We start from the raw sequence: 23,680 nt of genomic DNA, 5'->3' as shown, positions 1-23,680 counted from the left end.
GGGTCAACATGGTTTATTGGGAAGAAAAGTCTTCTGAAAGAAGCTTAACTTTCTCTTTTCATTAAAGTATTGGTTTGGTTGATAACAGCAGATAAATAGATGCAAGATATTTGTCTTTTGTGGATTGTTCAATCATGCAATCCTCTCACTATAAGTTATGGCAATAGCTAATAACATAAAAGTACAAGGTAAGTGAATTAAGAACTGACTAATTGGCAAGTCTTAAGTAAAATACAGCTCTCAGTAAAGACTTGGCAGGAAACAGAAGTGTAGCCAGGTTCTGGTACTGCATCCAATGCCACTTAACTTCGTTTTCTAAGGTGAGTGCTTTGTGCAGCTTGTGTAAAAGACTTCAATTAAAAAAATGGTGATGTCATGGTCTGTAGGAATGCTCACTGAAGCTGGTTTGTACCACTGCCTCTGCAACTGGCTTGGCCTGGGCCTAAAATGGAAAAATACCATTGTATAACCAGATGGCAGCTCAGGTATATGAAATCCAGGCCAGGAGCTCAGCCCTGGGCCCTCTCTCCCTGTTCGGGCAGAAATGACAAGTGATGTTGTTGGACTCAGAAGCGAGTCGGTCTGAGCAGTTCCCCTGCAGCCTGGCTTTGGCATGTGTGCAGCATCCCCAAATCCCCCTCTCACACCAGATTGTCTGCTGTCCATAGATGGGACATCTTCTCGTGGGTTTCCTCCTGGAAACCTCCCAGCTCCGTGTGCCCTGACCCAGCTTCAGGGACCCAGGGGAGCGCACGAGATGCAGAGTTTGGGATTATGGCTTTCAGTCATCAAAAGAGTCATGCTGGGAATATTTAGCACAGCTGAGTGCTTCATCTGTGCTCTGACGGCTTTTGCTGGACAGCATAAAAATAGAAAGCTGGGAAGTAAACATGGACATGTTATCGTCCTTACAGGGTGAGATTTCACATCCCTGAGGACTCAGGCTCCAAATTTCACTTCTGGGGCAGGAAGAAGGGCAAGAGAGGCTTTGAACACCCTCATGAAGTAAGAATAGATCCCTGGAAATCTATTTATATTAGCAGAGGGGCTGACCGTGTGCATTTATTCTGCTCTGTGTAATTATCACCATTGCCTCCTGGTAATTGTTTTGCTCTCCACCAAGGATTACACAGCCATTAACCTGGAAGGAAGAGAAAAAGAAAAAGTAGGGGCATGTGGGAAAGGCTTTGAACACCAAATTCATTCACCAGTTAGGAACAAAAGAGCATATTTAGAAGGTTAATTAACAAAAAGTCTGTCTCAAGGCAACTGCAGCTTACTACTAATGGATACCATGAAAATTCATAAATTTGCTGCTGCGAACAAGGGTTTGATGGCTCCAGACTGCTGCATTAGGCTATTCCGTCTCTGCTCCTTTGCAATAAAATGGTAAGTGATGTCCAGAAAATCCCCTCGTTCAAGCGAAGGGCCAAACTCATGTTGAACTGACCGAGGGAAGTTTTTGCATGCTGTGTCCTGGTCTATCACAGACGCGCATCGCCCCATGTGCAGAGCAAGGTTTGAATGACAGTCTTTGCTACTAGAAGGGAAACTCAAAGCTCTTGACTTAAAATTAGCACTGCCAGCTGCATTTCGGGCAGCACACCAGCCTTTGCATCGCTCTCGTTGCAGTATGGTCCACACTACGCAGGCTCTTGGTACCCAGGGACCACCGAGGGCAGCCACAAGCAGCAGAGTCAGTGCAGGACGAGCGAGAGACCCAAGAGCAAAAGGCCACCAAGGCAGCAGCAAGGCTCTGGCCACAGCCCAAGTCAATGCCTGAAGAAAAAAAAAAACGATAAATAAATCTGTCCTCGCCCTCAGTATCACCAGCCATTCACAGCTCAGAAACAGTCTGTGCAGTTTCTCTCCACTAAATAGCCTGTTGCAAACTTGCCCGGTGTCTCCTTGGACTCTGGATAATTTTTATCATTTGCCTCTGTGGCAAGGGGTTTCACAGCTGAGCACACGGCATTGCACTGAAGAGACACAAAATGTATAGGGCCATGTCCTGCTGTCCTTTAACTGGGTACAGTGGGCTCCCTATTACCTTTGAAAATGGGGAATTTAGGAGATTTATATTTGAAAGGCTCACTGTATTTGGAGGCTGTTATAGATCAGCCTGCGCCGAGTTTTCCTGCAGGCCTCCGTGCAATTACTGTGATTTCTTGGCGCTGGGTGCTGATGATTCACCTGAGTTGAGTCATACACAGGCGATGTGGCTCTGGAAAGCTTCCCGCTGCAATCGCCGTGCTCAGCAAATCTGGGAGGTGAATACAAAGGATCTTGCAATTGCTAAGCCTTCTAGGGAAAAGGAGAGGCTTAAAAGGAGTTCAGCAGTCACCTGCACTGATCATAACCAGTGACTTTGTAAATCAAATCTCCTTTGCTGGAAAAAAAAAGCAGCTTCTGGGTATCTAGGACCTGAAGGGAGCTGTCATAGCTAGGAGGCTGAGTTCAGAGGACAGGGTGGATGTTGGGAAGGCGGCGTGGAAATCCACAAAAATGAGAGAAGCCAAGGAGCAAAGAGCAGCACAGAATTGACTCCAGTACCTGCGCTCCTGCACCGGCCATGGGGCAAATGGCCTAGGCCTGGGGATGGCAAGAGCCTGTTTAGAAAGACAAAAGGCAGAGATGCAAAGGCAGAGGCAGCACCAGCACACGATGTGATGTTTTGATGGGCACCTAAGGCACTGCTGTTCCCAGCAGGGAGCAATGGAAAGCAGAGCAGGGTTACAGGATTTTCCATCAGGTTGGATGAATAACTCCAGCAACCGCTCCCCTTCCCTCTGTTATGCACCAGCACTGCAATCTTGATCAAGAATTTATTCAGAGGCATTTTACTGGGCCAGTGACACATCCTTTGGCCCCACCTGCGGCCACTCCTGACGTACGGTTGTTGCAATGTCCCCGCGGCCCACACTGCCTCACCAAAACTACTGCTGGTATAAGCCAAAAGCTATCTCGTGCTCCCAAGGCAGGACTGCAGCGGGTTACCCAGGGTACGTGGGAGCAGGGCAGGAGGTGAGGAATGAGCCCTGCAAGTCCATGAACGAATATTCACGTTTACCTACATGCCCAACGCACAGAACCCTAGCTGCAGACAGGAGTGCATTAGCTCAGTCTGCAGCTGAGGTAGCAGCTTGAAGAGGCAAGCAGAGAGCGGTCTTGGTGACACGAACATTTCTGGTTTAGTTTTCAAGCTCTGTATGGCTTGAACCTGTTTATCCTGTGTCTAGCTCCGTGATCTGATTAAGTCGCAAGTCAGCAGAAGAAGTAAGCTCAAAATTATGATGTTTGCCAAGCAGTTCTCTTGAACGTATTGAAAACGTTTGCTTATAAAAAAACTGTACATGTTCTCCCAAAACCACCACGAGAGGAAGTTAGAAGTAGCACTGCCAACCTCACCTATAAAAGGTATTATGTCAACCGAGTGCAACATTTTGTGGTTTCAGTCCTCTCCAAGATTCGTAACAGGCTGTGAACTTGTTCCTCCATATATCTGATCACATCGAGAGATATCCATATTTAGAAAATCATTTGGACAGGGCCTAAATGAAATAAGGGATTTTAAGACTCCCTTGTGTATTTCTAAGTTTCTGCTTTTGCTATGATTTCTTCGGCTGTTTTTACACTGATTCTGCATAGGGCAGCGCATGAGTAACACGATTACTAGTTTTAAATAAAAATACATAAGTGTATACACTAGGGTGTGCTAAATTGAACAAACAAACAAAACCCACAAGGAATCTTTGAGAATATGAGGTTAACCTCTTTTATACTGAAAGCTCTGCCTTTGTGAAGGATAGAGATGGGTGAGGAGTTGTGTCTCATAGGATGCCCGTATAATTAAAGAGGTAGAAACGAAAGTGGAAGTTGCCTCTTCACCTGAATGATTGCACCTAGGATACAATACGGAGGTGAAACGAGAGCGGGGAATGCCTTAAAGTGGGCCCTCCTGTGACTGTCACACTTGCTGTGGACACGCAGATGGTCAGCTCCTTTCAGATCAGTCACTCGAAATTGCCTTATTCGATTTTCTTACTGCTCAGTATTTTATGTTCCTCCCTTGAAAAACAAATGCTCTCAAATTTCAGGTCCTTTTCCCTTCCTCATTTCCCTTTTTTAATACAGACTTCTTTATATGCATTATAAAGCTACCTCCCAGGTTGTGCCTGGTACTCTGTTGTCCTCAGGCAACCACATCACAAAACCCCTCATACAAACAGCTCAGGCTCTATCTTGAAAACTACTCTGGGCTTCTCTTTCCTGTACTCATCCCTACAAAGACACTTTTCCATTCCCAAGAGTTAGAAACTGGCTTATTCCCAGCCCAAACCACTCATGGGACAGCCTGGTCCCGCTGGTCCTGCTGCCACCAGTGAAGCAAGAAGCCAGTCCCTTCACTCTCCCCGGTGCACGGCCCTCGTGCCACAGTGTGGTCAGAGACCCTGGCAGCTCCAGTCTGTGTGACTGCTGGCTGTCTCTGTTTTCTTTGGCTCAAGAGATGATGGTGGAAGAGCATACTCCATGACAGACTGGAAATACTCACCCCTCCTCCTCCTTACTGGGGATGCTGCTTCCCACCCTGGTTACTCCTTGCCTGTGCTATGGCCAAATTCACAATAGACACAAAAGAAAGAGAGGGAAAAAAAAAAAGGGAAAAAGAAAACATATTTTTTTTTTAGTCCAGGACAGGTCTTCAATGGTAGGATTGCTCCCTTTGGAGGCCACACCAGCTTCAAGTGCTCCTCTTTCATTGTGTCCTCCTACATTTACCTTCCTTTCACGCAAAGGACCAGGCAGAGCAGAGTGTCCCAGGCAAAGACTCACCAGGAACTGTACCATGGCCTTCATCCATCTTTATACTTACTGGAAATAAATCCTCATCCTTACATCCTCAGAGTAAATACACCACCATCAGGGCCATGCCACGCTGGTGGATCTTAGGCCTGCGCTTGGATGAAGCACTGAGATCTTCTCCTTCTCAGTCTTTCCCAAGTGTCAAGGACCAGTTTCATGGCAGAAGCCCCATTGTTACTCCAGAAGTTCAAGCTCAGAGCAACTAAATTTCATCCCCTTCTTCTCCTACCATCCACGCTCTACTGAGACATGCCAGCTTTCCTTGTACCTATAACCGTTCCCCAGTCTCCTCTTGAAGGAACAGTCCCAGCGGCTTTCCCCCCCTTCCGTGCTGCTCCCCTTGCCCTGACCAGTTCCTTACACCACCAGAGCACTCCTACTAATTCCCACCTTAATGCATAATTTCCTGCATGGCACTTTATCAACTGCTCTGGGAAACCAGGCAGGCAATGTGCGGATGCTGTACCTCTTATCTGCAAGATCAGTTCTCTTATCAAAGAGAGCTAACAGGTTAGGCTGGCACCGCCGACTTTGGGTGATGTTATCTCATTTTCTATTGCTTCCATGGCAATAATTGCTCATCCCTTCAAAGTTTCTTTCAAAGCCTTTCATCCCACTGAGGTAAGATTAATCTAACCTGTGTCTGTCCTGATCTCACCCTTCCTCTCTACTTGTTTCAAGTTCGTGAACAAACGCTGTGCATTATTTGCCCTAATATTTGCTCTTCTCCAAATCAGAGCGTATGCGCTGCCTTCCTTTGCTGCAGTGTTGTTTTTTGCTGCACACTTTTAGCAGAAAGCAGTGACTACAAAATAAACACCCAGAGCTCATGGACACAGTGCAAGGGTACACACACAGAGTCAGGATTTAAGAAGACTTTCTGCAAAATGATCTGGCCAGAATAAATGACATCCATGTTATCGCTGGAGAGGGGTCTCTTGCTGGCTGAGAAAAGCCAAAACGCTATGGCACATTGGGGTGGGGAATGAATGTATGGCATCATTTCTCCTGTCTGGGCCATGGAAGGCAGTATGTTGTCACCGGCCACGTGTCTGCCCACCTGAAATATTTATACAGCTCCCCATCATCTCTTCGCTGAGCACTCAGCAGCCCTTAATAGGTTTATTCCCTTCTGAGGCAGGGAAATTAACCTTTTTCCACTTTAAAGGAGAAAAAATAAGGCACAGGAGGACTAGAATTGTGTCATATAATACCATAATAACATATGTACACATAATAGCCATATAATGGCTATTTTAAAATCTTTAGCTGCACTCTTCATTATGCACCATTTTTCACAGTGCAATGAAAATAAAAATGTCCCAGTGTGGGAGAGTTGCTTAACACTACCGAAATTATGAAGTAGGTTTTCCTGGCAAAAGAAAGAATCCCACAACCTTAAAGGTGGTTTAACTTACCTTTTCTAATTAGCAAAATGCATTTATAGTCAAAACACACCCCTTACAGACATTACTGTAACCTGTGAGTACATAGTGTGCATTTTAACTCATTTCAAATGTTTCTCTTCCATGTTTAAAATGTCCAATCACTTAAATACCTTCACCATTATAAAGTGGATGGTTCCTAATTATGCTCAGTGTTTTATAGATGAGAGCTACACAACCGCACCATCTCAAGGCTTGGCCCCACAAGGTTGCCGGTGTTGCTAACTCCTCCTGAAGCCAGCCCTCGGTGTTAGCAAGCACTTACCCTGTGCGTTTGCCTGCGCTTCCTCAGCTAACATCTTGTGTGTTATGTTATCTTATGTGTTGCCATTTACCAGGAACTCCACGAACGCTTTTGGTCCACTGCCCTGACATCATTTTTTTTTTTTTCCCAAGGCAAACAGGCAGGGAACATGAAGTATTGCCTTAAATATACACTAGAGGATGCTCTTGAGTCATCAGTGAGAGAGAAACGGCTTCCTCCTGCTCAAACGTCAGTGGCTCAAGATATGTTTCGAGGCTCAGAAACTGTTTCAAGGCTTAGAAAAGATAAGAAAAAAATATTCACAGTATAATGTGAAATGTAAAAAAAAAATAAATATATATAGTATATATATATAAAAGTATAATGTAAATGACATAGCAGTGACAAAACCTTCTCCCTTTGCCTGTGTAACTGTATTACTGCTCAATATACTTTTAAAGTTTGCCTGAATGCAGACTGAGACCTAGACAAGCACAATATTTTATTTTTATTTATTTTATTTTATTTTATTTTATTTTATTTTATTTTATTTTATTTTATTTTATTTATTTCATTATATTTCATTTTTTATTTTATTTTATTTTATTTTATTTTATTTTATTCTAACCACCTATTCATTATACATTACATAGGCCAAGTCTTATTTTTGCCAGAGAATACGGGACAAACATCAGTTAAAGGCCATTTCTAAAGCCTCATCTACTGTTACTGCTATTGCTGGCATCAAGGAAGAAAGGACAGGAGGAGGTCTGGGGTGGTTCTGCACGATGCCAAGAAGGAGAGGGCTCTTGTGGAGGCCAGCAGAAGGTTGGAGCGCACACTGATCACCTGAGTGATCCCGCTGATTTCTCTAAAATTCCCTTTTTCATCAAACTGCCTAATTTTAAGTACAGAAACAGTTGCAATGCACTGGAACAAATTTGGTGTAATGAAACACCTGGGTGCAAACGCAGGCTGTCAGGTGAGCTCTAAACTAAGGGTAGAAAAAAAAGATTTTATATGAAGGGCTTGCCATTTCAGGGGGAGCTGGGAAACCCAAGGGGATTTTTATTGCTTTGTTTTGTTTTTAAAAAAGTCCTGGCACTCTCAAAACAAAAGAGAAAGGAACCCCCCCACCACAAAATGCCTCACTAATTTCAACACAAGGTGACATGAGGAGGCCACGTGGGTAATGCCACGCTGAAACTCCAGCTCTGGTGGCTCTTCGGGGGACCTGAGCTTGTGGGGCCACAAGAAAGGAACAAGGCTTGCTTCATCCATCACCCTTGACTTTCCTGCCAGCAAACGTTATTTCAAACACAAAACCTCCTGGGCTTTGACCCTGCCTGAGGGGCGGACATTTTGAGGGAGGCTCCATACCAGGTGCAGGGGCGCACGCTTTGGGTTATTTTGTGCCGCTGGTGATGTACAGGGACAGCACCCCAGGGCAACACACGCCTGTCTCACAGAAACCCATGGAGGCAGAGTGAAATCTTTCTCATTCCCTGAGCAGAACAAGTGCAAACCAGAGATCTAACCGACATGAGCTGCTCTGGATGGGACCATCTACACAAAGCCATCAGCAAGGGGTCCGAGGTAGGAGCTGCCTCCTTGCTTCCACCAGTCACCCTAGGACAAGGGGTAATGGGCTTTAACTAAGAGAAGATTAGATTAAGATGTAGATTAGATATAAGGAAGAAATTCTTTATTCTGAGGGCGCTGAGGCACTGGCACAGGCTGCCCAGAGAAGCTGTGGCTGCCCCATCCCTGGAAGTGTTCAGGGCCAGGCTGGATGGGGCTGTGGGCAACCAGGTCTGTGGAAGGTGTCCCTGCCCATGGCAGGGGGTTGGAACTGGGTGATCTTCAAGGTTTCTCCCAACCCAAACCACTCTGTGATTCTGTGAACCCCCTAAGAAATGCGTACACAGACCCATCAAACCCAGTCCCTTATGGTGCTGGTACAGCCCCAAAGAGGAAGGTACCATGAACTGTACTGCTGCTGGAATGTCCCCTCTTGGAAAGGCCGTGCTACTGAGTGAACCTGTGGTAGGAAAAGTGATTATTAAAGCAGATTAACAATGTAACTGGTAGTCATGATGCTCACCTGGGACTGCAGGTTGCAATTCAAGACCTTGCTGCAGTCCACAGGTGACCTACATCACTCAAACTGAAGCTGAAACTTCTGCTCTGGACCTCACAATCCTGATGTGAATTTGAACCTTTTTGTTTGGAAAATCTGTTTTCCATATAAATCCCCAGATACCCTTTCCTCCCCCGAAGACGTGCTAAACGCTTGGTGTAAGCATCGCCATGTGGTAACAAATCCCAAAGGCTAATTGTGTGGAAAAGCATTTCCTTTCATCAGTTTTAAATTTTCTGCCTCTTAGCGCTGACTGCACCCTTTTCCTTGCATCACGGGAAAGCAATGCTCCATGCACGGAGCTGGAAAGGGCCCAAGACCACCGATTCATCCCGTGAAGACCAGCGGGCTGCCAGCAGCCTTAAACAACTGTTGAGCACCAACACCAACAAATTCCAAACAGATTACCTAAAAAGGGAAAGGCCAAAACCCATTTCTGGGCTACAAAAGCAGATTCCTCCAACTGCTGTTACGGTGAGTAACTCGGCTTGTTTGCAGATGACAGGCAGAGCGGAGCTGTCAGCTGCTGGCAGGAGGAAAACACCCAAGCCTTCGGAAGTTGTGCCGTTTTCCTTTATTTTGCCTGTGTAGTTGCTAACATCGCAGCTTTTCTGAAGAAAACACCAAATCAATCCTTTTTTTCTTTTTTACTTGGGAATGAAGCAACAGCTACTGTGACTTCCCACAGCAGCATCTCTAGGCTGTATGTGCAGTGAGAGGAGATTTCCTCCTCCCTCCCCAACTTCCCTTTGTCCTCCCAGGCATCTGCAGGCTGGTGGCTCTGAGGACACCTTGGGAAATGCAGACCAGAGGATCAGAAACACAGCGGGTGGCTTCAGTGCAGTCCACATCATCCTACAGGCCGGGTTGGTGACCCCTGGGCATGACACAGCCCCACGTGTGCTGGGTAGAAGGGCCACCATCAGAAGGGTTGGATGCACACCCATGCATGCCGCCCAGCTTTCCAACTTCCCTCCTGCCCACCGAGCGTGCTCTGGAAATTTGGTGTCAGAGATGCAAGGAGGGGAGCAGCAGAGCCTGCCCCAGAGGGCTTGCTGAAATCATGGGCAGGGACACCGAGTTTGTCCCCTCCCAGCAGAGCAAGTGGTTGAGGCAGAGCCTTCCTCCCTGCACAGGAATGCAATGACTGGCTGATAATCCCAATAAAAACGTAATGAAAAATTAAGCATTACCACCCAAATCCCTTGCTGTAACAGTGCACAGGGTAAGCTTAGAGCAGATTAGTTGGCAGCTCCCCACTACTCCATATTCCCATGCATAAAGTCTGTTTCTCTAGCATAGCCGTTCCTATACCCGCATCCTCAGATAACCTGCCTCTGTTCTGCTCCCTTCCTCGGTAAGACGTGGCACAGTGGGGACAGATGCTGTGGGCTGGAGTTACTCCCCATTTATTATCTGTAGATGTAAACAGAAGGGCTGATAAGAAGTCAGCATGGATAATGTCTGGCTATCACACAAGAAAAAGTGATGTTTTGGGCAGTTATGCAAAGGACAGCAGTCTGAGGCTCAGATCTGCTTCCATTTAAGTCGATAGGCACTAACCTCAGCTAAACTGCGTAGCAGAAATTTCTTCATGGATCCTTTACTCAAAATTTTGGTGAAAGAAAGCACAGTGATGTCTTTTGTGAGTGTATGACCAAGAAAACTTAACCAGGTTACTGTAATGGAGACAGTGTCACTCATATCACCACAAGGACAATGCTGGAGTTGTGGCTGAGATGGAAATATCAATGTGCATTTGGGGTAAGGTGAAAAAAATACGCTTTTAGCTCTGTCGCATTACCAAACATAGAAGTAAGCACATTTCAGAAGTCAGCCTTCTGAGATTTTTTGTGTTTCTGCAGGCTTTTTTTGCTATTGAAGTTTGAAAACGGCTCCTTTTTATTGAGAGACGGATTGGCTGAATTCTAGCTTTGAATACAATCTCCTTGCTCAGCCGCTCCAATTTCCTCAAATAAAACTCCCCCAGGATAAAAAATTCCCTGCTTCATCTGTCCTCTCAGTTATCTTTGCTTTAAAAAATCTTCCACTTCGAGTTCAACATGAACTTCTTCTTTGTACACGTCCCACACACATTCAGATGGGCAGTTATACACGTCCATAACCTCAGCAGTTAAAATTTTGTTTAAATATAACCAGACTCCAGGGGCTCCAGAACAAGCCAAATTTGTTGCCTGCCGCACACAGCATAAAAAGCAAGGTCTGTTTGCGTTCATGTGTCATTAAGGACAATATTGACGAGCTAGTGAAAGGTAGAAGTGGGGCGAGGCATCAAACACTTGAAAATAATCCAGGGACAATTTTATGTTGAGAAAAGAGCTGCTGTAGTCTGAAGAAGCAGAAAAAGAAGTTGAAAACAGCAGCAGAAGTTCAAGCAGATGCTAAGGCAGCCCTCGCATGCGGAGGGGGAGACGAGGGAAGAAAGCGAACTAGAGGTTCTGCTTGTTGTCAGCTAAAACCAGCTGAAGACACACAGATAATTTTCCCATCCCGGTTTATTTCCCTTTCTTTATGCTTATGATGCAAGCACATATTAACTTGATTTAAAACAAAACCTGAACCGCTGCATATATTCAAGTTCCGCAGATTGGCCCGAGGGAAAAAATAAATAAAAAAAAGAGGGATGAGTGTATGAAAACCAAACATTTATACAAGTGGTTTCTCTGGGAGTGTGGAAGTGATTTTCCTACTTTTCTCCCTTACAAACACCCACATGGATATCATTGCTTTGCACCCTGATGGGTAAAACCTTGACCAGACGCAGCTTGGGAACGAGAGAAGCACCCACATCTGTTAACGTTCACCTCAGAGATACCGTCACGTGAACTTTCTTTTTGCTTTTTCTGCTTCCTTCCCACTGCTTTCTCCCACATCCCTTCTACAAAGAGGTGTGAGCTCAAACACGCCGCTACAAACACGCAGCTACAGGCTGGGGGCTCCCCGTGCCCTGCTAATAATCCAGCACGGAGCTGGGCTTGGCTCAGCCCCGCTGCTCGCACGGCTCACGCACACACAGGCTCTGAGGAATTGCCTCGTCTGATTTTTCAGGGATTAAGAGACATTACAGAAAGTAGCACACCACGAACCTCCCATGACCCAGGTTTTCTTCTCCCACATCCCACACGACCAACGTTTCGTGCCCTCAATTCGGTGCCGGGGTCACCAAGGTGCCCCCAGCAGCCCCAGCTTCAAGGTGGGTCTGTGGAGGAGCTTTGCCAGCCAGCAGCGGGTCGGTGAGACCCTGTGCCATCAGTCCCGCCACGGAGGCAGTCTCCATCCCATACAGAGCCCGATCCAACACAAACCCAGCTTTCTAACGGAGATCACACTGTTAGAGAAGTAACTTCAGTGTTGCTCGCATTGCCACAGTCGAGAGACAAATGCTTTCCTCTATTTACCCCTCAAACCCAGGTCAATATTTGCTGTGTTGTCCTCAATGCATTAGCGAAGATGTTCACTCACGTCTGCTGCCTGCCAAAAAGCAAGTTAATTTAGCTCGGTGATACAATCCGAAGCAGTTTGAGTCATCTACATCCCCAGCTACTGGTGTCCAGACAGACACCACATCCATCCACACACGCATTAATAAAGTCTTAAAAATAGACCATCGGTTCCTCTAGACCTGAACTAACGTGTCTGATCCCAGGAAAGCAAAGGAACTGAGAAGAATAAAAAATAAAAGAGGAAAAAAAAAAATGAAAACCTTGGCTGAGGAGCTACAATGCAGGATGATTTCCTAATGCTCCTTTGAATGGTGGTGGCCAGGTCCTCCTGCTCTCCTGGAGCCCACGGCTGGGGACAGGGCTGAGATGCTCCAGCAGTGCCTGCGCCGCCTCCTCGCCTGGACCTGGATGCTGAAGAGCGTTAGATCAATTATTCATCGGCTAAAAGGCACACTTCTATTACAACAGATGTTTCTCCGAATGTTTGACACTGCCCATTAACTCACCCTTTAATTTTAATTGCTTAACTAATGCCTATATTCAAGGTTAAATGGGTTTAAATCTTCTTTCTTCTCTTATGCTGCTGAATACGAAGATAGCATCTGACTTAACAGGGAAAAGGGAGGCAGAAGGAACCTAACCGAGGATAATCTTTGACAGGATGCAAACAAGTGGCCAGTGAAGGCTCCACGCAGCCACCCAGGTGGGCACAGCACTCCTTGCTCCTCCTCAGCGAGGAGGGAAGTGCTTGTTTCAAACAAGCCGGTTGGGAGCCTCCAGGCCGAGACCTCAACTTACACGGGTCATTCATGTTTATAAGACGCAGTCGTGTTTGCCCAGCACGGTGTTCCTGTAAATATTTACAGCCCATCCGAGCAGCGGAGCTGGCAGGCCGAGCAGGGAAGGAGCTGCTGTGGGAGAGGAGTTTGCCCTCCCTGCCTGGGGAGGGGATGCTGAGCATATGGCCCCGAAGAAGTGCCGGGCTGCAGGGCAGGAACGCCTGTCCCAGCTTTGCTGCTGCAGTCGCATCCTCCCAGCTGGTCGCTGCTCTTGCTTTGTGCCAGGTGGGACCACGCAGCTGGTGCTCGGCGTCTTAGTGAGACGGCAGCACACTGATTTCTGCGGCACGCTAGCTGTGCTCTTGCTGTCTGCCAAGGCAATGCCCCCAGGAATGGGAACGTAGGTGCTGCGAATGCTGCAAAAAGCGTGCTCCTTTCCCCTCGCTGCTCCCCCACCACAGACACCGGCCATGGCAATCCCGTCCCTCACTGCCAGGACCAGCCTGGCTCTTTTCCATCGGAAGAAAACATAAGGACACGTCCTGGAGAGGCCACACCACCAGGCAGCAGACTTACTCTCCACAGATGCAAGCACAAAGGTACCTTTAGCATCACATTTTGTTGATGTGACCCAAGGATCTGAATGCGTTTTGTCTGGATGGTTCAGGTCTGCCCAAAGAAAAAAATACCAGCGGGAATGACGGAAGTGAGCCAGGAGCAGCTCCAGCCCCGGGAGCAGCAGCTCCACCACACGCCCGTCCCAGGAGAGGAGCCTGACACGCAGGCAAGGAAAACACTTTTTTCCCAGCATCATAAGGACATGAAGGAAGGAAAGAAGAAGCAGGCAGACAAGTTATTTTTTTTCATAGGAGAAAAGAAAGAATACGTCTTTCATTTCTGGCTTTCTTTCCTTCCATTTGCTCCTTCTTCAAGAGGTAAGAGAGCATAGCTCAGTGCAGGTTGTTCTCACCCTTCAGTACGTGTTGATCTACATACATACAGTCTCTGTTTTCTGGGGAATTTGGAGATATTGAAATGTGAAGGGACCCCACGCTAGGGCTACAGGAGGCCAGAAACCGATCTCAGCTTGGCTGGTGTTGATCTCATTCAATTCAGACGTTACACCCAAATCAGGCTCTAGCACTTTTTTTGTGAAAACCCTTTAGTCCCACCGCGCAGCCCCTCACTCAGGTTCGAGAAACCTGATCCCCTCTCTGACCAGGTGGGGTATCACCAGTTATTTCCCAGCAACAATGCAATAACCACTGCTAAGATCACCACTTAGAGCATGCCCAGGCACGGCTGTCCATTTGGGAAGAGGGAAAATTGTTAAGGGACGTTAGTCTGTCCTCTGTCACCACAGCCAAAGTTACACCACAGCTGTTAAGATCAGGGCTGCCCATAGCTAAACATCCCTTCCCTTGTTCCAAGGGACAGCTTAGCATGAGAAGAGACACCCCTCTTTTCTGCTAAGGTCTGCTCCACCCTACACGGGTACCAAGGAGGGGCAGCTGAGCACTGCTGACTTTCCAGTCCTGCATGCAGCAGGCACGGCTCGCAGCCCCAGATAGGCAATCATAAAGTCGAACAAGGCTCTCTAGTTTAGTTTAGTTTCTAAACTGAAAAAAAAAAGTTCTTGGTTTTTTAGTAATTTTGTTTCTTTTCTTCCCCCCCCCCCCCCCCCCAGCAGGCTCACGAGGACATCCACTCATTTGATTTTGGCTCGGGCTCAGCAGCGTTCGGTAGTGACAACCGTCAATCCTGCCAGACAGCCGATGGCACAGACTGCGAGGAGTGGGCGATCTCCCATTTTGCAGCTACGCCGCGACTTGTGCGCGCGTTTCGAGGCGAGCTGGCGGGCGGCCAGGCGCTCGGCACCGTCCTCCCACCCCGCGAGGTGTCTCGGCAGAGCAAGGTGCCGCGCTGCGCGCAGGCTTGCCAGGACCGCGGCGTGAACCGCGCCGGTGCTGCGAAGGGAGGCAGGATGGCAGGGCTGTTCATCCCACATGTTTCCGTGGCACGAAGTCCGCCGGTGAGGTTTTCCCACCCGACAAGTTCAGCCTGAGTGGTACCGGGTTTAATTTGACGGGTGGCTCGGCGCAGCTCAATTTCTGGTGGAAAAGGGAAAGGCCGCACGAAGCGGCCCCTTTGGGTGGCGATTTCAAGGTCCGGTTGAGGGCACGCTGCGGGCTAGCCTGTGCCCTTTGGCGGCTATCAGATTTCTGAGTGCAGAACGGAGGATTTCGTTCTTTGTTCCTGAACTCATTCTTTCCATCGCGGGGTCCAGTGGAATGTAATCTCTCCAGATGCCAGCACCTCTTAGGAAATTGCACTATAGCAGCTATGCGCTCTAAGTGGCTTATTCATACGCAGAGAAAAGAATAGTAATATCCTTGGGGGAAGGTTTTGAAATGGTGCACGGTGACACAATCCCCAGCACCGGCAGGCTTTACTTCAGCTGAGGATCTCTCAGAACCAAGCTTGTTTTCAAGAGGAGCAGCAGCGCTTGCATTTCACATTTTACCCCCAGTTTGTTTAAAGTCTTTTCTTGCTGTTTAAAACAACCAGTGCTTCCTTCCTGGGAGGGAGGCAATGCTTTTAGGGTTACTGTAAATAATCAGAGCCAGAACAATTGGCTGAGTAAATTATCCTGTCCACTGACACTAACAGACTCCGTGGAGCTACTAGGAACTTCATCAGCTTTTTTTCCTCTTACTATTACAGCAAAACAAAGGTTTGCCCAAAGTCCCCCTCTGCAGCAAACCATCGCCTTGGAGATAGCAGTCCCAAGGCGCTTTTTTTGAAGTCCTCATGCAAAAACTTTGAATGAGGAGGTTTGTCATGAAAAAACAGCACACGGGAGAACAAGGGAGCCCAAGGAGCCAGCTGACAGATGACCGCATGACAAAGCTAAAAGGAAACTCCAACTGCTGCCAGCACAACTGCCCGCAGAGCGTGCCAAGAGCCAGGTGCTTCTTACCCAGAAACTGGAGGGGAAAAAAAATAGCTGAAAAAAAATCAGTGTCCTTCCAGGCAGTGCCTCTCCTGCTTGTGCAAAGTAATGTGCCACTCGCAGGGGGACAATAAACAGGCAGGGGAAGAGGTGACACGTAAGTGAGGGAGCAAAGCAGCGTGCTTTGCAGAATGAGGAACCAAAGCGGGTATATTCAGGAGCTCACCGCTCACCCCTCTGAGGCAGAATTGTGTTAACAACCAGCTCTGCTCTGCAGCTGGATTATGCTGAGGAAAGGGAAAGTTAACACAAAAGCACTGGTGTTAACATTACCCTCAAATGGAAGCAGCATAAATACAAAATATTTGTTTCTCTGCTACTGTGCAACATCTGTTCTCAATAACTCAGTCATTTTCCTCTCTCCCTCCCTCAGGGTTTCAAAGTACACAAGGAAGTAGGAGAGACTTGCAGGTAGCTGGTGCCGTTGTGCCCGCTTGGAAGTTGTGCAACGCCGGAGCCTGCTCAGCAGCCTTTGCACCCGCAGAGCCTTCGCTGCAGCGCTGGAGTTTGCCCTGGCAGCACCCGCCAGGGCAGAGCTTTGCAGGATAGTGCCGGCGAAACAGGCACGTTGTATAACTACATGTTCTGTGATTTGGTACCTCCGCGCATGGAAATCTAGGGGGATGACAACCCTGAAGACTTTCACTTACAAGGCTGCAAATTAAAAAAAAATAATTCTAAAAGCCCACTGAATCAGACAGCTTTGGCTGCAGCACTGAAAGCCAACGATGCAAGTAACAACACTTGTTCACTACATCTATTTTTCTTCTGCACAAACCTTGAGCACATTGCAGTTGTAAAAGCAAAGGGAGCTTGTGCCAGGGCATGATGTGGAGACGGGCTCTCCAAGGGAAACTCCCGGCACTGACATTTGAGCAACAAGGTTTTGGATATGTCAGCTTGAGATGAGAATTAAGAGATCGAGATATCATGGCTGTGCAGGAGATCATCCTGGGGGACAATTCAGGTTTGTAGTTACATTCCTGATACGCCCCTGTGCTCCATCAAATACACACAGCCACACTGCACACCCAGCAGACCAAATAAACAGATAAACACACATTAAAAGGCACACTTTGAAAAATAATTTTCCAAGATAAATCTCCTAGGTTTCCTTATTCTGAAAGCATTTGACATTTTTGTCGGGTTTGAAACAATTGAAGCAAAGAGCCAGAACTTTTTATTTGAAGGTGAATAATAAAGCATTGCAAGAACTTGCCGGTATGCTACTGGAGGCACAGTGAAACACCGCAAGAAAGCCACTGTGCTCGCATTGTACTTCAGAGCAGCACTCAGTAAGTTTTGGCATCTTTTGATGTTTGCAAATACTGTAGAACAAAGTGCTGTCTGATCTCTTAAATTCTACTTCTACCAGCAGTGAGGCTTAAACAAAAGTGAGCCCCCCCCCCCCCATACTCACCAAAAATAAAAATAAAAAAATAAAAACAGGTGGCTTTTGTTGATGAACGTCTCGGGTGAGTTTTTAGCCTAATTTTAGAGGTAAGAAGAGTTTCTGATTCTGCTGACTGTGAGAAGTATTGCATCGTCTCTGCCCTGCTGGAGCGCAGTGCTATGGGGAGCAATACAACCACCCCTATCACCATCGGGAGCAATAGGAAGCAGCGCTATTACCTTCATTTTAGGATGAGACCATGCCATGCCTGGAACCTTGTGCATTGTTCCAAAAAAAAAAATAAAAATAAAAGAAAACAATTGCTCCTTTTGTGTTCAAGTCTGCAATCCCTGACTGCTCCCTCCCCAAAACTGCCCTCACCCACTGGGTGCAGAGCTTGGCTCCCCAGCATGCGCTGTCTCTTTGGACGAGTCTCACCCTTGCAGGAGGAGATGGAGAACAGCAAGCGCTGCCACCGTGGATTATCATACCAAAACGCATTATTGACTCCAGCTCCTTTCCTTCCCCAGCTTTGAGAGGGTGTGGATGAGACAACACGGGGTGCTTGGGACTGCACCACCTCTGGATACGTGGTGCCCAACAGCTTTCACCGCACCACCTCTGGATACGTGGTGCCCAACAGCTTTCACCGCTCCAGTTTCACGGCGCTGAAGCTAGGACTGGGTGGCAGCCGGTCAGTCGGCAGCGCTCCCTCCCACCTGCCCGCCAGGCAGAGCAAAACTCACCCCCCTGGGTAAACGTGAGCTTAAGTCAACTTTCCATGCTCCCCCAGAGCCACGGAGTGGAAAGTTTGTCTCCTAGGTTGTAGGGGACGCACCAGGAAACAAAGCGCTGCCCAGGCCGGGACCAGCGGTGGTGGCAATGCTGCTGCCTCGCCTCCCCTCAGCCTGGAGCAGGGCAGGCGTGGGTACCTGCAATGCCGGGTGCCTCCTGAAAGTCCCCGGCCCTACTGGACCCATTCGTCTTCAGCAGTGAGCTTTTCCACCATACTTTCAATATATGTCAGCTGAAGGCCTCAAACCCTAGAAGCCCTCTCGCCTTAGCACATGGTGCCGGTGTCCTTCCTCAGCACAGCTACGGCCCAACGCGTCTTATAGGGTTGGTGACTCCTGGTAGAGCTTCTGGCTGCGTGGAGTATCAGCACACCTTCCTTTCAATTCAATGCAAGGAAAATGAGTTTCATTAGTAGGAGGCTAATCCGGTCATTTCTGAAGTTAGAACTAGAGGTTCAGTTTGAGGACTGCAAGAAAGGGAAGGCCATGATGTTTGTTTTTTTCCCTTAAAAAATTCAATGGTGTTCATTAAAAAGTGATCAAAATCCTACCAAAAGCAAAAGCCTAAGACAAGCCACAGGAGAACACAGCCTACTCTTGATCAAGCAGACACACAGATGCATGTCCCCAAAGGTTTCCTGAAGAACAGACATAACACTATGGCCTTAACCTTGTACATTTTAGAAGCTTTTTTTTTATTTTTTTTTAAACAAGGCACGTCACTTCCACACACGCTGCCTCCATGGCCCATTTCCCACGTTGCCCACTTCCAGACAGCAGCTCATGGCCTGGGGCCTCCTGTCTTTCGCTTGCCATGAAACAAGGCACTGGGGAGGGCTTTAGGGTAAGGTTGTTCTGCAGTTTGGCAGCTTTGCCCAAGACTCTACACCCAGGACTAGTTTATGAGTTGGTCAGCTCACCACATAAACCATTCTCACAGCTTCGCCGTCACACTGCCAGTACAGCCTCCCTCCTTCCTCCTGGAAAGACAAAAGCCTCAGAGCACACGACATGGGTTAGACATCAAGGGGAGAAACAAGTCTTCTGGGCTAAGAGACAGGTGGGCACCACAGCAGATAGCCCGAGGAGGGCCCCACAAGCAGATCAGGCACAAATTTGTTGGGAAAAACTAACACTGGGCTGACCCTGCCCAGAGTGGGAAGACAGAGCAGACGCCAGGGCAAGAGCTCTTCCAGTTCCACCCCCCCAGGACCTTGTGTGTGCTCATTGAAAACAGCACCATGAAAGGGTTTGCTTACAAAACATTTTTAGAAACAGAACTGTTTGACATGCAAGAGCATCTCTAAAGAAATGATTGAAAGGAAACCAGCTTCTTCTGACAGCTGATTAGGCATCAGAAGGGTTGAAATCCCAGTCGTTGCAACTTCTCCCGCTCTACCAAAAGTAATATGTTTTTATCTAATTTACAAATTAAGGGGGAGAGAAGCTTCTGCTCCTCCAAATGTCACCGGGCGGCTGTGAAATAAAGACAGCTTCTGGTACATCAAAAATGTAGATACCCATCCCCGTGCCTTGCTCAGTGTTTGTTGCCATAACCTATTGCACAGATGTGATGGGTTTTTGAACACAAGATCTATTATGTTTCCTGCCAGAGGCTCAAATCTGTACAGGCTTTCACAACACCTTGCCAGGTAGTTACTTTTTATACTGACTCAGTATTTGCCGGCAGCCACTGCCAAGCGCTAGCTTGGGTCTTACCAACAGGCTGGGAAGCCAGCACTGCTAGCAAAATTCATTACATTATCTGTATGATCGTCCTCCCCCCATCCTGGAGCAAAAGTCAAGCGATTCTCACACTCCGGTACCTACCCAAGCAAACTGCGTGGATCTGTGATATCCAACAGGGAATTTGGATTGCTCTTTCTCCCTCCTGCAAGTGTGCTCTTACGCAGAGTCTGACCCCGTGGTGGATTCGTCCTGCAAAATCCTGCTGGACTGGAGCCACCTCGTTGCCCCACAGGGGAACCCAGCACCTTATTTCCTGCACCTTGGAGACCGCCTACTTACACGCTTGTGATTTCCCGTCCAAGCTCCCGCCGTGTGACCTTGGGGAGGGAGGATGGCACTGTCTGGCTCGCCTTGTGCCAGCCAGGAAGCCTGCCAAGCGCCGGACGGACACCGCAGCACATCACAAAGTGCAGCGGAGCTTCTTGCCGTGCTCGGCCCCAGCCAAAACAGCCATTTGATAATTAACCACTCGGCCCGAGCCAGGCAAGCCAGGGCGACGGGACGCAGCATGCTTCTCGTTGTGCTCCGAGGGGAGGTTGCAACCCGTGCACCGCGGGGCAGAGGTTGGGGGCTGACCCCAGCCCTCGCCCGCAGACACGGCGGCAGATGCGCCGGGCTTCCCCACGGCCTCCCCCTTGCCTGGCAGATGCTGGCCTCGCTGGGAAAGCACTAAATGGATTCTGCTGAATCACTGCAGCAGATGGCTCCTAACACCACCTGGATAGCTCAGAAAGAAAAAAAAGAAAAGAAAAAAAATAGAGATAAGGAAGGTTGGGGAACAGAGAGTACCCAGTGTGTGGGCTGAGCTATCCCGAGGGAGAAGTAACCTGCGGGTAAGGTCGTCATTTGAACTGCTGTTTCCCCCAGATTCCTCTGTTATGAAGCCTGATACCATCCCTTTCCTGGCAATGTTGTCCCAAGGTCTACAAAGCACCTTGCTTCAAAACCGCTTGGGAAAAGTCTCTGCCCCCAGAGGCTGGGGGGAAGGACTGGGGGAGCCAGGCTGTGCCGGGAGCTCGGGAGGGGTGAGCTGCGGGACTGAACGGGGCCGCAGCACCAAGTTAGGTGTTTGTACAGACACCAAGACCAACTCACCACCAACTAGCTCTTCATGATGGGGCTGAGGTGGTAAATCCTCTCTGCTAGCTCAGCCCAGCAGCCCACGTACAGCCATCAGCTGGAGCTGTCCCTGTTTCCAGGCACAGTGTGGGACACCAGGGGCTCAGGCTGGCAGCAGCACCAGCCTTCACCCCCTTGCCAACCTCCTTACCGGGTCATGCAGTACCATTGCTTTGATGCACGTACAAGGCCCTGTATTCATCTGTATTAACAGATTTCCTTATTTTTATTTTATTTTTAAAGCCAGGCTGGCAAGTACTTTTATTCTCTGCAACAGATCACGTTGAAAGGGCACAGGAGCCAGCTGTGTACAGCAGCATGCAGCTGTATGAGAGAGAATAACAAACAGGAAACAGGTAACAATAACTAAATTGTTTGCTCTCCCCTCCCATTAAACAGTGCTGGCAATTTATTTTTTTTTTTAAATTGGGATGAAAAGAGGTAGTCAGAAAGAGGGCAGCTCGCACCGTGCATACACAGAGGATGCAAGCTTGGAAAGCGCTCTGCATTCTTCTGCAGCCGCTCGTCCCCACCTCGGCCACACGTACAAGAAGCAGAGAGACAGGATCCCTCCGTCGCGTCGTGATGAAAGACACCTCTCTGTGCAAAGTTGCTCAATCTGCAACACTTCCAGCCAGGTCCTTCCCGGCACAAAACACCGAGCGTTTTGAGACAAAATGTTCCCCGAGCAGGTCGCTCGCAGCCCTGCGCACAGTTCGTCCTCCTCCTCCTCCCAGGACGAGGTGTTTTCACACACCAACTGCACCATGCACTCAGCTCCGTTTTGCTTGAGCCCAGCTTTGTCCTACACAGGCTGTTCTCGCTGGGTCACACCTGCCATTGATTTCCTCAGATAACAGCTGCTGTTTCATGTTCTGCTGCCTGCGTTCCTCAGCAAAAAGGCACAGAAAAATACTCACCGGCAAGCAAAGCTCAGGGCGGCACGACGTAAACCCGGCAGCCGTAGAAGCCAGGTGGTAACAGTGCCACCACCAAGCCGGGCAATAGGGAGGCTCTCAGTCCCAACACAAGCCCGACCACCCAAGCTAGCAAAAAGCCCTTCCTCCACGGCATCCAGACCTATGGTGGCATTTGGTGACACGTGGCCAGATGTCCCTGGGCATCCACAGCCACTCCTGTGCACACCAAGGCCAGACCACCTCCAAAAGATGCTACAAAACAGAAGCTAAAAAAATAAACGAGGCCATTTCACAACACTCACCCCAACACGAGCTGGGCTTTGCAAGAGCGGCGGGGACCCATGCTGCTGGCATCTGTAGGACTGACCCTTTCCAACCTACGGAGCCCGTTGCATATTTTAGTACTGGAGGATGCCAGCCCTCACAGACCACGGTTAGGAGGGTGGATGACCCTTCTATCACCCCCTTTCCCACAGCGATCAGCGTCCCCAATGCACCTGAGAGCCAGGAACCTGTGCCCGGAGGCATCCAGCCACTCACTTGGTGCCCCCACATGCACGCACAGCCCCTCCAGCACCCACCCAGCGGCTCGGTTTCTCCTCAAAGCTTTTTACGTTTCACATTCCAAAGATTTAATTACGTTATCAGAACAACAGGCATCGGGATCTGGAGTGCCAGAATTCACATTAGCAATTGCTATCAACAAAGAAAATGGGCACAGCATGCCCGTGCCAGCGTAGACGTGGGCTGCTCTCCTCAATCTACGCACGGTTATTTATAGCCTAGTTGCAAGCCATCCACTTCGCAGGTTTAGCTTTGAGCTCGCTTCTTTCTCCTTCCAAGAACAGCCTGCTGCCTCCCCTGGCTTAGCGCAGCACCTAGATTTGGGCACAGTGAGTTCAATCTTCTTCCATCCACCTCCGGCAGCAGAAGAGAATGAAAAAAAGCGTGCCATGAACACGCAGCTGCAGGAAAATCCCCCCCACCATCAGCAGAAATACTTAAAAAGTATTGTTTTTAGGATACGGCATGGGAGCCAGACATTGCAGGAATGACACACGTCTCCAGCAGCCTTCTGTCCTCCCTCTGGATGGGGACGGAGGCACAAGCTGCACGAGGCAGGAAGCATGACTGAGTGCAAGAAAAACACTCATATTTTGTTACGATTGCAAGGATGTGACTGCGTGACAGCAGAGGGGCAGATGGACAGCTGCCCCTCCACACCAGCATCCCCTATAACTTGCCCTTCCCCAAAGCAGCACCATCTCGAGGCAGCCCGATGTCACCCACCAGAGCCCTTCGCCTCACCAAAAGTAAGAAATCCCAGATGCGTAGTGTAGTACGGGGGGCAAAACCATCCTTATTTCCCTCCCCTGAGCAGCAGCTGGAGCATGCAGCTCACATTCTCTTCCTCCTGCCCCCAGCTCCAGCTGAAGTCAGAGAAGTTTTAAGACAGAAGCCAGCAGCAGGAGCTGGGGCAGAGCCCGGCTGCCCCCGGGGCCGTGGAGGTTTTGGGGCCGAAGGAGCCCCCCCCTCCCTTCACCCTGCTGGCCGAGCTGGATGCACGCAGGCTGCTCGCCTCTAGGTGCGCCTCAGATGTCTACCATTCCCACCGGCCCTGAAAAAAAAAAATAAATAAAAATTAGAGTATCTACTTAAAAAAAATAAATAAAAGCAGTGCACCCACTTGTAATTAATAACGACAAACCCAACACCCCCCCCCCCTTTCTGCTAAAGCGGGGAGGAGGAGGCTCAAG

General features: G+C 48.6%; 1 long non-coding RNA gene across 1 annotated transcript; it reads right to left on the bottom strand.

The window, feature by feature from the left end:
* LOC308195256 lies at positions 1-12,563 on the bottom strand. Its single transcript, XR_013951374.1, has 2 exons — positions 12,417-12,563; positions 1-1,779 (listed from the first exon to the last, which is right to left on the bottom strand). It is a non-coding gene; the product is annotated as an uncharacterized lncRNA (long non-coding RNA).
* Between the last annotated feature and the right edge of the window lie 11,117 nt (positions 12,564-23,680).

The sequence above is a fragment of the Anser brachyrhynchus genome, assembly GCF_964034855.1.
Source record: "Anser brachyrhynchus genome assembly, chromosome: 5".
In the NCBI taxonomy this organism is placed as follows: Eukaryota; Metazoa; Chordata; class Aves; order Anseriformes; family Anatidae; genus Anser; species Anser brachyrhynchus.
Note: the sequence above shows the minus strand (reverse complement) of the source record. Positions and strands in the feature narration are given on the sequence as shown.